Below are 12,891 nucleotides of genomic sequence, written 5' to 3' on the forward strand. Positions count from 1 at the left end.
ATTTCTTGAGGCCATTTTGTGTTCATTGATTTTGAACTAGTTGAAAAATTCCTTTAATTGAAATGGTGGCTAGGGTTTGAATTTTTCCTTTGACACTTTGTTGTTTTTGTTGAAACTTCTTGGATGCAAATGCAAAGAAGACATGAGCACAATGCTATCTAGCTTAAGGTTTAGGGATGTGACAACTCACCCCCACTCAAAAGAATCTCGTCCCGAGGTTTAGAAGTCGTCGGGAATAATGCAGGATATTCGAGTCGGAGACGATCCTCTCTTTCCCAAATTGCCTCCCTTTCAGAATGATTTAACCATTGAACTTTAAGAAACTTGAGGTTTCGACGTCGAGTGGTACGCTTAGCTTGATCAAGAATACGCACGGGGTATTCTCGGTAAGAAAGGTTATCTTGGAGATCAAGCGTTTCGTGGTCCACTTCACGGATAGGATCCGAAAAGCAACGCCTGAGTTGCGAGACGTGGAAAACATCATGAACCTTGGAAAGATGCGGAGGAAGTTCCAACTGGTAGGCAACTTCTCCTCGTTTGGCAAGAATGCGGAAAGGTCCAATGTAACGAGGAGCCAACTTGCCCTTGATACGGAAACGATGGGTACCCTTCAAAGGTGTAACCCGAAGATAAGCCTTCTCGTCAACTTCAAAGGTCACAGCCTTATGATGACGATCATATTGGCTCTTTTGACGAGACTGGGCTGTTTTCAACTTTTCACGAATAATGCGAACCTGCTCTTCTGCATCCTGGATCATGTCCGGGCCAAAGAGTTGCCTCTCTCCGGTTTCTGACCAATTAAGAGGTGTTCGACATCTTCGTCCATAGAGAACTTCAAAAGGGGCTTTGCCCAAGCTTGATTGATAACTATTGTTATAAGCGAATTCGGCGAATGGAAGGCACTTCTCCCAATTCATACCGAACGAAATAACACAAGCTCGGAGCATATCTTCTAGAATTTGATTCACTCTTTCTACTTGACCACTTGACTGGGGATGGAAAGCAGTGCTAAAAGATAAGTGAGTCCCCATGGCATTCTGAAAACTTTCCCAGAAACGAGCAGTAAAGATACTTCCACGGTCCGAGTTAATTTCCAGGGGAACACCATGAAGAGACACTATTCGAGAGATATATAACTCTGCTAGCTGGCTAGCTGTTATACTCTCACGAACAGGAAGAAAATGAGCCACTTTGGAAATACGGTCAATGACCACAAAGATAGCATTATTTCCTTTCTTGGTATTTGGAAATCCGGTAATGAAATCCATGCTAACTTTATCCCATTTCCATTCAGGAATAGCTAAAGGTTGAAGGGTGCCAGCTGGCCTTTGATGTTCTGCCTTAACTCGACGGCAAACATCGCAGTTAGCAACGAACTCAGCAATTTCTCTCTTCATCCTAGTCCACCAGAACCTCTGGCGTAGGTCCTGATACATCTTAGTACTACCAGGATGAATGGTGAGAGGGGAATCATGAGCCTCCTTAAGGATTAACTGCCTTAGATGTGGGTTCTTAGGAACCACTAAACGATTCTGGAAGAATACCACACCTTGATCATTCATGGAAAATTCTTTAGCGTTTCCGCTAAAAATATTCTCCTTGATCCGTGATATACCCTTGTCACGCTTTTGGCCAGCTACAATTTGATCCTTAAGAGTAGGCTTCGCCACCAGGGTGGAAAGGAATCCTTGAGGAACAATATGAAGATTCAACTTCCGAAAGTCCTCATGGAGAAGTGGTTGACCTTGTTGTAGCATCAAATTGTTACAATAAGATTTACGACTTAGTGCATCGGCCATAACATTGGCCTTCCCCGGGGTGTAAGTTATCCCTAAGTCGTAATCCGAGATCAACTCAACCCACCGTCTTTGCCTGAGATTCAAATCCGGCTGGGTGAAGATATATTTCAGACTTTGGTGATCAGTGAATATTTCGCAACGATTACCCAGAGGGTAATGTCGCCAGGTTTTTAGTGCATGGACCACAGCTGCAAGCTCAAGGTCATGTGTGGGTTAATTATCCTCATGTGGACGCAACTGTCGAGATGCTTATGCGATCACATGACGATCTTGCATGAGAATGCAACCTAATCCTTGTCGCGAGGCGTCGCAATAGATAACAAAGTCCTTAGAAAAATCCGGTGGTAGCAACACAGGTGCGGAAGTCAGGCGTCTTTTCAGTTCCTGAAAACTATGCTCACACTGTGGTGTCCATTCGAACTTTTTATCCTTTTTGAGGAGTTCAGTCAGAGGCTTTGCAACCTTGGAGAAATTCTCGACGAAGCGGCGACAATAGCTCGCTAGACCAAGAAAACTCCTAACTTGCTTAACCGATTCAGGTTGAGTCCAATCAAGGACAGCTTGAACTCTCTCGGGGTTGACAGCAATACCCTTACCAGAGATTACGTGGCCTAGATAGGTCACTTCTGGTAACCAGAATTCACATTTTGAAAATTTGGCATAAAGGCGATGCTCTCGAAGTTTCATCAATACCAGCCTTAGATGCTCGGCATGTTCTTGTTCATTCTTGGAGTAGATGAGAATATCATCGAGGTATACTACGACGAATTTATCCAAATACTCCATAAAGATTGAATTCATCAGTCGAGAGAAGGTGGCTGGGGCATTGGTTAAACCGAAGGACATGACGGTGTACTCATATTGGCCATAACGAGTAACAAAAGCCGTTTTTGGAATGTCCCCGTTCTTAATCTTGATTTGATGGTATCCCAACCTCAAATCCATTTTGGAGAAGACTGAGGATCCAGCGAGCTGATCGTACAGATCGTTGATCCTGGGGAGCGGATACTTGTTCTTTATGGTGACCAGGTTAACTCGTCGGTAATCTACAACCATCCGGTCCGTTCCGTCTTTCTTCTTGACGAAGAGGACGGGACAAGCCCAAGGAGAAGAGCTAGGACGAATGAAACCCTTGTTCAAGGCCTCATCTAATTGCTTCTTAAGTTCGGCTAGCTCCAGGGGTGCCATCTTATAAGGTCTTCTGGCTATTGGGACAGTTCCCGGAACAAGATCTATTACAAACTCTACATCTCTGTCAGGTGGAATTCCTGGCAGTTCCTCTGGAAAAACATCCGGGAAGTCACGGACTACCGGAATGTCTTCAAGTTCCGGAAGAGGGTTGGCATTTAGGGAATAGAGTTGGCATTTGGCAAATCGAGTAGAGACATTTACTATCTCACCCGAGGGATGGGTAAGCTGGACATTTCTAGAGCGAGTATCAATCTTGGCATAGTGAGCTGACATCCAGTCCATGCCCAAGATGATATTAATATCCAAAGATTTCAACGCTATCAATGAGGCTAGAAAAACTAGCCTGTCTACTAGAATTTCATTGTCATAGGTTATCCTAGAGGTTTGCCATTTACTACCACGGGTTTGGACAACCAATGGGATTGGCATATCACATAATGACATGTTATGCAACTGTGCATAACTTTCTGAAATGAAGGAATGAGAAGACCCAGTGTCAAAGAGAACGGACGCTGGGTGATGATTAACAAGAAGCGTACCCAGCATGACGTCGGGATGCTCTGCAGCTTCTTCTGCTGACACATAGTTCACATGGCCACGTGCAGGAGTTGGCTTCACATAAAACGCTTTGCCCGACTTGGCCTGCCCGACAGACTTTCCGGGTTGCTTGGCACCCACATTCTGAGGACACTCACGGGAATAATGCCCTGGTTCTCCACACTTGTAGCATATCACCGGGTTGGCACGTGGTGCAGCATTGCTAGCTGGACCACCATAAGCTTTTGCTGGAGAGTTGGCCTGATTCGTCTGAGGCGCCACGTAGGATGGCCTCGGAGTGTATCTTGGCGGCAGAGAACTGTTTGGAACCCACAGCCTGCGTTTTGGAAACGCGGAACCAGAAGACGAGCCAAAGTCACGGGAGTGCTTCCTTGTGGCTTCGAAGTCAGTATGATCAGTCTCCGCACTGATCGCTTTGTTGACCAGGGCTTGAAAGCTTGCACACTCATGGAGGCGCAGGTCTCGACGGAGCTCAGGGCTCAGACCTTTACGGAATCTTGCTTGCTTCTTGGCGTCAGTAGACACCTCCTCTGTTGCATAGCGGGCGAGGTTACCGAACTCGCGGCTATAGGCATCCACGGACAACTTGCCCTGAGTGAAGGCAGATAACTCCTCTCTCTTTCTGTCCATCAGGCCCTCTGGAATATGGTGCAAACGGAAAGCTGCGCTGAAGTCTGCCCATGTGGCCACTGGTTCAGCGGGACGCATAGCTTCAAAGTTCTCCCACCACAGATTGGCGGGTCCCTCCAGGAAATACGTCGCGAAGGTCACCTTGTCGGCTTCGGACACATTTGCCGAGCGAATCTTGCGTGAAATGCTGCACAACCAGTCATCAGCGTCGAGGGGATCGACGGAATGATGAAACTTTGGAGGATTCAGCTTCACAAAGTCGTTGAGGGACACTGCAACATTCCTAGGCTGTCGAGCCGTATTCTGCTCAATACGCTCTAGCAGTCGGTTGGTCTCCCTTTTGTTTCTTTCTGCCTCAAGCATCACTTCTACCAGAGAAGGTGGTTGAGGCAGGTCTTCCCGCGACGCTTGACTACCCTCACCTTGCTCATGAGCAGGGGCATGGTTCAACCTGGTGAACACCATCCTGACAAACAAACTCATAGCTTAGACCAATATCATATCAATACTAGCTATGGGTTAAGAATGTACTGAACACACGGAATGCGGAAATGAATATCCGAACAACATGGTAACAAGCAACTGCTATATATACACCATGGTTCATACACACCCTTACATAGTTCAGTACAAACTTACTCGAAGAGCAAACTACTGAAATGGTGGAACTACTCATCAGAGGCTTACAAGCTTCCTATACATTATTTATCTAGGCCTCCGGAATTCGTTTCACATTACTACCATGCTCCACAAGTCACGCAGGACTGTGAACGTACGGTTACTACCATCCTATCCTTCCGCTCACAGCTCAGGCATCCGCATAGAACATCTCATAGAGGTTACCTCCATGACCCGGAAGCTCAACCTGCGGATCAAAAAACACTCTAGCCTGAGATCCCTGGGATCCATAGGGACACGGATGTGGCCTTGGTCCCCTGACTGGTGGTAAGAGGGGTCCCCGAAGAGGTGTGACTCCTCCTATAGCTGGCCAGTCAACGTGGGCCGGAAGATGAGTCCTAACAGGGTTCATCATCTCCATCTCTCCATACCCTGTCTGGACTACCGGTGCCAGCTGCGTCAAAGCTGTCCACAGGCGGGCACGGGTAGCGTAAAGCTCCATGCGGAGAGCACGAGCATCCCTGTCTGTGTTCTCTAGCATCTCAACAGTGGACTGCAGAAGTGGATCCTCCATAGATGAATCAAAATAGACTCCACTGAGGTATCCCTCTTCACCAGACTGAGAGGCCGGAACATAGCAGAACTCTGAATTCTGCAGCAGTGCATGTCTCGCTCTCATGATAGTCAGCATTGAATAGGCACCATCTTGTACTGCCATGTCAACAGTGACTCCCAACCCATAGGACCAATGGATTGGCTTCTCCGCTCCAGGGTAGTCTGGAAATACCCTAACAGTGCAGATGTACTGGCTCTGGTTGAAGTCTCGGTACTGTTCCTCCACTGTGTACTCGGGGTACCAGCGGTAACCGCACACCGACATCACCCTGACCAGCATGGCCGTATGACCCGGTACATCAATGCACCTGCTCAAACGTACCACCTGACGAGAAGGACGACCAGGCATCTGTAAATAGAGAGTAATGCAAAAAGCATTAGAGCTCTGAATGCAAAATTGGGCAGCATAACGACTGTAAATGCTCAAAACAAATTTTGAGACAACCCAAAATGAAATAGCGTCACCACTCAACTATCAAGTTCAACTCTCTGATCATCAAACTTACTTCCTGCTTCCTAGGAATAAAAGAAACCCAATATCTCTCGACCCGTAGTCCTATAATCTACCGATCAAAAATCCGAGCCTAGGAGAAGATGAGTAACCTAGTCCTTAATTCCCGCAGAAAAGACGAGGATGACCAGAATAGACTATCTTGAGAAGAGAACAAGAGTGTTACGTTCCCTTCCACAAACAATTTCCCTTATATATAACTAAAGCAATTCTAGACTCAACTTCGACCAGTTTGGCTTAGTAATCCTACAGTCAGTCAGGCTCTGATACCAAAGCTGTCGGGACCCCGATCCTAAGCCATAGGAATCCAGCCTGTAACACATCGCATCCCTTTGTGGCCTCACGCACGGTTAACTCCACGGCTGCAGCCTTACCTTAGCCGGGACCGTTTGCGGCTTTTGACTCACGTATGCGATAGTGTCGCTAGCATTCCAATGTCAAAGAACCCGGATCGACATGTCTAGTCATAAACCAAAGTGGCAGTTCCGCACAAGGACAGGCATACATGACCCAACAAAGCAGGTGTCGGTCATCAACGAACGTAGACGAGTCGTAGCAAGCTACAAGGACTCCGTTACGTCACGTGACATTTCCCCAAAGGGGACAGACACAGCAGCTAAGAAGGACACATGCCGGTCAACCAATGTGTCCGGAGCAGTAGCGAACTACCAAGGCCCGTTGGATCACAAAGGGGCATTTCCTTGTAAGGAGTGCTACTAAAGTTCACGACTAGGTATTCGAACCCCATACATATCAAGTACGACACACGTACGCATGGCATACCGATATGTATAGATATATCGATGGCATCACAACATAACCATAAACATACAAGCTTTATTTAAGAGGCTCGGAAGAGCCACACACATATTATTACACATTAAGGGTCTCACGACCCATAATAGCAGTCATACAATACAAGCCAGCGGAAGAGTTATAAACTGTCTGGGTACAGACAGAGCAACTAGAAGGCACATGGCCTGACTATACTACAGAGCCGACGTAGGGCCAGATCGTAGCTGGGACACCAGCTACTCATCGTCGTCGATGTCTACGAAGAACCCTCCATTAGGGTCATTAGCAACCCCTGCAACATTTATTAAGCAAACATGAGTACGAAGGTACTCAGCAAGACTTTAGGATGACTAACTACTCATGCAAGGTATCAAGAAGGTATTGTGGGGTTTCATGCGGGAAGCCAGCATTTGACTCGTGGCTAGACAACTTGCTTTTGAAATTAGTTTTGACAACTTGTTTTCTCGCACACGAGTCCACTAACACCACAACAATACACTATCGTGGAATCATTCCGTCTCCATACGGAAATGCCGTCCACGACACTCACGCTTATCTTGACAATTTTATGAGTAGCCATTGAGGTTATCTATGAACAACATATGTCTCCAAGTAGTCCATATCCGCGGACGCGGCTATTCGAATAGATCATAACCCTGCAGGGGTGTACTTCGTCACACACGCTCCCACCACTTATCGCCATGTGCACGTCATGCACCTCGGCAACCTTCAAGCGGAAGCCCAGCGAGGGAGTCGGCCACGACCGTTAACCACACTAGTACCTAGTCCAGGTTTATCGCCTATCTGAGAGTAACCCGTACGGAAGTCCGGCCGAGGTTTTCGCCACGGCCTCAAACGATGTGCGCAGGGTTCCCGAGCCCACCATCTGGGTGCCACTTGGTACACCGTGCCACTGCCTACCGCATCACGGTCCACCTCTCAGGTCAGCACCATGCACGGCCTCCAGCATTACTATAAACACCAGAAACTACTTGCAACTCCTGGACCGAGTACTAAGCGATTAATAGGCCGAGCGGGGTCATATTTCAGGGCCCAGCATGTGGTAGTATCTAGTCTTGGATTACATACACGGAACTTAGTTCCTAAGGACGGTTCCAATGAAACAACCCGCCATGTACTCCTACACAGCCTTTCACCGGTACCTTTACCAAATCAAGTTTAACACACGACCTTTGCTCACCGAACACATTCCACAGTTCTGTTCATCTCCCAGATGACAGACCATACACAACTCTAAGCATAGCATGCATAGCAGGATAAGGCACATCATAGCTCAAGCAACTATCAGGTATGCTAGGTTGCAAGGTTCGGCTATTTACTGTGACAAGGTTAAGTCATGCAAAGGAAGTGGGTCCAACTATCGTGGCAAAAGCAGCTGAAGCATTTGATCCTAATGCATTAAATAAGTGCAGGAGCAAGAACATAGGTGTTATCGGGATGATCAAAAGGGTTGCTTGCCTTGTTGCTCAGAGGAGGAACGATATCCGTCGGACGGATATTCGGTGGAATCCGGGGGTGCGGAGCCTACCGAAAAGAATGGTAACATTCAATAACAATCATATGCAATCAAAATGATGCATGAGCATGGCATGAGAATGCAAAGTGATAAGTTATTATAATCAAGATGTTTTAGGTTTAGAGTTGATTTGAATCACATTCGAATAGCAATTCAAACGGGTATTCCCGGATACCGGTTTAATTGATTCGACCTGATGCTCAGATCAACCTAATGTTAACATGCATGAAATGTCATGTTATGGTACTGATTTACCTCTAGGGCAGTGTGTGATCATTTTATTTATAATGAAATGTGGATATTTTTGCAAATTCCATTTATAAAGTGATTAAAAGAATTGAATTATTCCTTATTTCACAATTTAGGGTTCTGTAACTTTTTCAAACATAGTTGAAAATAGCATAATCAGAATCCTTGAATTTTTCTGATACTTTTTCATATATAAATTATTTTCATTGGAGTTACAGATTAATTTCTATGATTTTTGCAATTTTTAGCAATTTCCTGAATTATTTTTATACTGGAAATTCCATTTATTGCATTAGGCTGACGTCAGCAGGTCAGCCGACCTGTGCAGGTCAAACCTGACAGGGGGGCCCCACTGGTCAGCCTCTCTGGGACTAATCCCGCGCTGACCAGCCCCTAATTGGGGTTTGACCAGGCGTGGGGCCCTCTGGCAGCGACTCAGGAGAGGGCGATTAGGCCCTAATGGCCGGCCACGTCGACGCCCATCGGAGGGTGGTCGCCGGCGACCAAACCCGCGGCGGAGGGCTCGCTGGAGGCGACCTAGACGGCGCTGCACCGCACGAAAACGCACGCGGTTGACAGCTATAGCAAGCTCGCGAAGTGGCCGATCTGGCAGGACCATCTGGGGAGGCTAGGGTCACCGGAAGAGGCGTCGGCGACGAGCCGGAGCGGCGGCCGAAGCTCGGGCGTCGTCGGGGGCTTTGAAACAGAGGGATCCACGCTTAGTTCTTAGCTGCTACAGCATCTACGCGTCGTCCTGGAGCTTCTGGTGCTCTCGGGAGGACGAGCTGGACATCGGAGGGCTACCGGCGACAAGCGGCAGCGGCGGTGCTCGTCGGGCTCCAGTGAAACTAGGGCTAGAGGAGGGGATCGAGGGGGAAAGCTTAGGGAAAACCACCGCATTCTCACAGGGAGTGCAGAGAAGAGCTCAGACGGCTCGGGGGAGGCCTGAGGGCGACGAATCGACGGGAGAGGTCCGGCGGCCGGAGGAAGAAGACGATGATGTTGCGGGCGTTGCAGGGCGCGAGGAAGCTTCGGCTTCTGCAGGAATGACCAGGGCGACGAGGCGGAGCTAATGGCATGCTCGCGGAGGGGTTCCTATGGCCAGGGGCACGGCCAGCTCGAGCTCGAGCTCGGCTCTAATGGCGGCAGCAGGGAGGGGGAGGAGATCCGGGAGGAGGGGAAGAACCGAGGCGGGGAATGGATAGGGGAAGCTCTGGGGAGCTTATCCCCGTCGTCGCCAGCGCGAACCGGCGGCCAGGCAGGCACGCAGGTGCGTGGCTGCGCCGGAGGAGGCGGCGGCCACCTCCTGCTGCCTACTGGCGCTGGGAAGGGGACGAGCGGCGAGATGGGCTGGGCCTGGCTTGGGCGTCAGGTAAGTCTTTTCCTTTTTCTCTTTTTTGGTTTTTCTGTTTTGCTATTTATTGCTTTGCTAATTATTTCAGCTCCAAAACAAAAAGTAAAAACTAATTTTGACCTCCTGAAATATTTGTTATAATATCCCCACTCATTTCCAAGACTTTCAACATTTTTGGAAAGTTGTAGTTTCTGATTTCAAATTTTTAAATTTGAAACCAGTGGCTTTTGCATTTATTTAAAATGCTTAAAGTGTCAAGAAAATAGTTTTCTCCAATGCTCTTTTACTTTCATGATTTATCAGAAAGTTTGAACATTTCTTGAGGCCATTTTGGGTTCATTGATTTTGAACTAGTTGAAAAATTCCTTTAATTGAAATGGTGGCTAGGGTTTGAATTTTTGCTTTGCCACTTTGTTGTTTTTGTTGAAACTTCTTGGATGCAAATGCAAAGAAGACATGAGCACAATGCTATCTAGCTTAAGGTTTAGGGATGTGACACTTCTGCACCTGTGTTGTTACCACCAGATTTTTCTAAGGACTTTGTTATCTATTGCGACGCCTGGCGACAAGGATTAGGTTGCATTCTCATGCAAGATCGTCATGTGATCGCATACGCATCTCGACAGTTGCGTCCACATGAGGATAATTATCCCACACATGACCTTGAGCTTGCAGCTGTGGTCCATGCACTAAAAACCTGGCGACATTACCTTCTGGGTAATCATTGCGAAATATTCACTGATCACCAAAGTCTGAAATATATCTTCACCCAGCCGGATTTGAATCTCAGGCAAAGACGGTGGGTTGAGTTGATCTCGGATTACGACTTAGGGATAACTTACACCCCGGGGAAGGCCAATGTCATGGCCGATGCGCTAAGTCGTAAATCTTATTGTAACAATTTGATGCTACAACAAGGTCAACCACATCTCCATGAGGACTTTCGGAAGTTGAATCTTCATATTGTTCCTCAAGGATTCCTTTCTACTCTGGTGGCGAAGCCTACTCTTAAGGATCAAATTATAGCTGGCCAAAAGCGTGACAAGGGCATATCACGGATCAAGGAGAATTTTTTTAGCGGAAACGCTAAAGAATTTTCCATGAACGATCAAGGTGTTGTGTTCTTCCAGAATCGTCTAGTGGTTCCTAAGAACCCACATCTAAGGAAGTTAATCCTTAAGGAGGCTCATGATTCTTCTCTCACCATTCATCCCGGTAGTACTAAGATGTATCAGGACCTACGCCAGAGGTTTTGGTGGACTAGGATGAAGAGAGAAATTGCTGAGTTTGTTGCTAACTGCGACGTTTGTCGTCGAGTTAAGGCAGAACATCAAAGGCCTGCTGGCACCCTTCAACCTCTAGCTATTCCTGAATGGAAATGGGATAAAGTTAGCATGGATTTCGTTACCGGATTTCCCAAGACCAAGAAAGGAAATAATGCTATCTTTGTGGTCATTGACCATCTTTCCAAAGTGGCTCATTTTCGTGAGGTATAACAGCTAGCCAGCTAGCAGAGTTATATATCTCTCGAATAGTGTCTCTTCATGGTGTTCCCCTGGAGATTAACTCGGACCGTGGAAGTATCTTTACTTCTCGCTTCTGGGAAAGTTTTCAGAATGCCATGGGGACCCACTTATCTTTTAGCACTGCTTTCCATCCCCAATCAAGTGGTCAAGTAGAAAGAGTGAATCAAATTCTAGAAGATATGCTCCGAGCTTGTGTTATATCGTTCGGTATGAATTGGGAGAAGTGTCTTCCATTCGTCGAATTCGCTTATAACAATAGTTACCAATCAAGCTTGGGCAAAGCCCCTTTTGAAGTTCTCTATGGACGAAGATGTCGAACACCTCTTAATTGGTCAGAAACCGGAGAGAGGCAACTCTTTGGCACGGATATGATCCAGGATGCAGAAGAGCAGGTTCGCATTATTCGTGAAAAGTTGAAAACAGCCCAGTCTCGTCAAAAGAGCCAATATGATCGTCATCATAAGGCTGTGACCTTTGAAGTTGACGAGAAGGCTTACCTTTGGGTTACACCTTTGAAGGGTACCCATCGTTTCGGTATCAAGGGCAAGTTGGCTCCTCGTTACATTGGTCCTTTTCGCATTCTTGCCAAACGAGGAGAAGTTGCCTACCAGTTGGAACTTCCTCCGCATCTTTCCAAGGTTCATGATGTTTTCCACGTCTCGCAACTCAGGCGTTGCTTTTCGGATCCTATCCGTGAAGTGGACCACGAAACGCTTGATCTACAAGATAACCTTTCATACCGAGAATACCCCGTGCGTATTCTTGATCAAGCTGAGCGTACCACTCGACGTTGAAACCTCAAGTTTCTTAAAGTTCAATGGTCAAATCATTCTGAAAAGGAGGCAACTTGGGAAAGAGAGGATCGTCTCCGACTTGAGTATCCTGCGTTATTCCCGACGACTTCTAAATCTCGGGACGAGATTCTTTTGAGTGGGGGTGAGTTGTCACATCCCTGACCCCTTAAGCAAGTTAGTCTTGTGCTCATGTCTTCTTTGCATTTGCATCTAAGAAGTTTCAACAAAAACAAGATAGTGGCAAAGGAAAAACTCCAAACCCTAGCTACTACTTTAAATAAAGGAAATCTCAAACTAGTCAAAATCAATGAACCCAAAATGGCCTCAAGAAATGTTCAAACTTTCTGATAAATCATGAAAGTAAATGAGCATTGGAGAAAACTATTTTCTTGACACTTTAAGCATTTTAAATAAATGCAAAAAGCTACTGGTTTCAAGTTTTAAATTTGAAATCAGAAACTATACATTTTCAAAAATGTTGAAAACTTTGGAAATGGTTGGGAATATTATAACAAATATTCAGGTGTGTTTAAAATAGTTTTACAATTTTTTTTGGAGCTGAAATAAATAGCAAATCAATGTCAGAAATTAAAACAGAAAGAAAATCTGAAAAAAGGGAAAAGAGTTACCTGTCGCCTAGCCTGGCCCGACCCATCCCCCCGAGTCGTCCCCTCCCTCGCGCCAGTAGGAGCAGGAGGTGGCCGTCGCCTCCTC

Source organism: Hordeum vulgare, chromosome 2H, assembly GCF_904849725.1.
Source record: "Hordeum vulgare subsp. vulgare chromosome 2H, MorexV3_pseudomolecules_assembly, whole genome shotgun sequence".
In the NCBI taxonomy this organism is placed as follows: domain Eukaryota; kingdom Viridiplantae; phylum Streptophyta; class Magnoliopsida; order Poales; family Poaceae; genus Hordeum; species Hordeum vulgare.